We start from the raw sequence: 2,500 nt of genomic DNA, 5'->3' as shown, positions 1-2,500 counted from the left end.
AGGTGAAGGTGGATAATTAATTAAACTCCACACAGCAATTAAAAAAAACAGCAACAATGTATCATCCAGTGAGAAATCGTCTGTTCCTGATTCTTCTGTCAGTAAACTGGTGATCCCAAATCATCTGTTCCTGATTCTTCTGTCAGTAAACTGGTGATCCCAAATCATCTGTTCCTGATTCTTCTGTCAGTAAACTGGTGATCCCAAATCATCTGTTCCTGATTCTTCTGTCAGTAAACTGGTGATCCCAAATCATCTGTTCCTGATTCTTCTGTCAGTAAACTGGTGATCCCAAATGGCCTGTTCCTGATTCTTCTGTCAGTAAACTGGTGATCCCAAATGGCCTGTTCCTGATTCTTCTGTCAGTAAACTGGTGATCCCAAATCATCTGTTCCTGATTCTTCTGTCAGTAAACTGGTGATCCCAAATCGCCTGTTCCTGATTCTTCTGTCAGTAAACTGGTGATCCCAAATGGCCTGTTCCTGATTCTTCTGTCAGTAAACTGGTGATCCCAAATGGCCTGTTCCTGATTCTTCTACCAGTAAACTGGTGATCCCAAATCGCCTGTTCCTGATTCTTCTGTCAGTAAACTGGTGATCCCAAATCGCCTGTTCCTGATTCTTCTATCAGTAAACTGGTGATCCCAAATCATCTGATCCTGATTCTTCTATCAGTAAACTGGTGATCCAAAATTGCCTGTTCCTGATTCTTCTATCTTTAAACTGGTGATCCCAAATGGCCTGTTCCTGATTCTTCTGTCAGTAAACTGGTGATCCCAAATGGCCTGTTCCTGATTCTTCTGTCAGTAAACTGGTGATCCCAAATCGCCTGTTCCTGATTCTCCAATCAGTAAAAGTGTGATCCCGATTTGCTTTTTCCCAGTTTGTTTATGTATTCAGTTGGTCGGTGTGTGTGTGTGTGTGTGTGTGCGTGCAAGGATGCGCATGTATCTGTGTGTTTTAAAAAGCAACCAAAAAGCTCACTTTCTTCAGAGAGAATTACAAGTGTTCATAGAAGTTGACAGTGGAATATGAGCAGGAACATTAGCGTGTGTGTGTGTTTGTATATTTGAGAGAGAGAGAGAGCGGCTGAGTATGCGAAACCGGACTCACCAGGTAGGCGAAACGGGACAGAGAGTCAAATCCTCAAGAGGACATCGAGGGTGGTGGTGTGATAAGGAGAGGGCAACCTGGGAATAGGCGAATTGGACCTGCAGCCACCAACTGACTGACTGCTGTGTGAGGCAGGGAGAAAAAGTGGACAACACCTCCTCACAGCTCTGTGAGGTATGGCTGACCGCCAGCCACAGAAGTGTACATTTCTGTTGACCGTGAGGAAAAAAGGGGACATGTTGTTATTCACTGCTGAGTGGGTTGAAATTTGTGTGTCAGAATTATTGTTCTAATTCAGACTGCTGTGCTGTTGATGCCTTCAGATTAATGGAGTTTGTCAAGAGAACAGAGGGTTAGTGTATTGTTCCTTTTTTTTCAGGCTCTAATTATGGTGATGTTCATATGAGAGATATCGACCAATGCCCCTATGATCTAAACCATTCTACCTGCAGCTTTTCCTTTGACTTACACTCCAGGGCTGGGTTGCTTAATTAATTATAGCGGTGCTAAGTTTGCTTAGTGTGAAGAATTTCCTAAGTCTAGGAAAAAATCAGTTGAGGTTCCGTTTGCAGTCTTGTTTTTCTCCGGACGCACTCACTGGTGTATCACTGTAGGTACACTGCAGATTTCCCATAATGCCCTGCCCCAGAGAATCCCTGTAGGAAAGTTGCAGATTTCCCATAATGCCTTGCTCTTGTGCATCACTGTAGAAAAGTAAAAATTTCCCATCATGCCTTGCCCCAGTGTATTTCTGTAAAAAAATACCAATTTCCCATCATGCCTTGTTCCGGTGCATCTAGAATTTCCCATGATGCCTCTCCAGTGCATCACTGTAGAAAAGTCAGATTTCCCATCATGCCTTGCCCCGGTGCATCACTGTAGAAAAGTCAGATTTCCCATCATGCCTTGCCCCGGTGCATCACTGTAGAAAAGCTACAGATTTCCCATCATGCCTCAGGCCCATGTGCCGAAATCACAAACTGATTTATCATCATGAAGATTTTTTTGCTTTTTGTTTTGGCGCCAAACTGGTATGAAGGGCATGATGACTAAAATGATCACAAGCAGATTCGTCGTACATTGTTGAGTCTTGGTTTGTGTTCAGTGAAAAATGACCATGTACCCCTCAGTTGACTGCTGGCCCTTCTCCCCCACCCCCACCCCCCAGGATGTGTGAGTTGCCCACTAGGTTTTTTTTTTTTTTTTTTTGGATGCCTGTTATTATATAACTTTGTGCATTCTATATATATATATATATATATATATATATATATAGATAGATAGATAGATATATAGATATATATGTATATACATGTTTGAGCTGGGGTTTATATTTTTAAATTTTCTTGGTCGAAGAATGGACAACAGATTGGTCAGTGTTGAGGAGT

At 42.4% G+C, this 2,500-nt stretch overlaps 1 protein-coding gene across 2 annotated transcripts in view; it reads left to right on the top strand.

Annotated features, from left to right (window-relative positions):
• LOC143288631 (protein hobbit-like) overlaps positions 1 to 2,310 on the top strand; it is a 130,706-nt gene extending 128,396 nt beyond the window's left edge. For both annotated transcript variants that reach the window (XM_076597289.1, XM_076597288.1), the window contains one exon: positions 1 to 2,310. This exon is cut by the window's left edge and continues 1,063 nt beyond it. The gene's annotated coding sequence lies outside the window, so the exon portion shown is untranslated.
• Positions 2,311 to 2,500: the final 190 nt, after the last annotated feature.

The sequence above is a fragment of the Babylonia areolata genome, chromosome 12 (assembly GCF_041734735.1).
Source record: "Babylonia areolata isolate BAREFJ2019XMU chromosome 12, ASM4173473v1, whole genome shotgun sequence".
Taxonomy (NCBI): Eukaryota; Metazoa; Mollusca; class Gastropoda; order Neogastropoda; family Buccinidae; genus Babylonia; species Babylonia areolata.
Note: the sequence above shows the minus strand (reverse complement) of the source record. Positions and strands in the feature narration are given on the sequence as shown.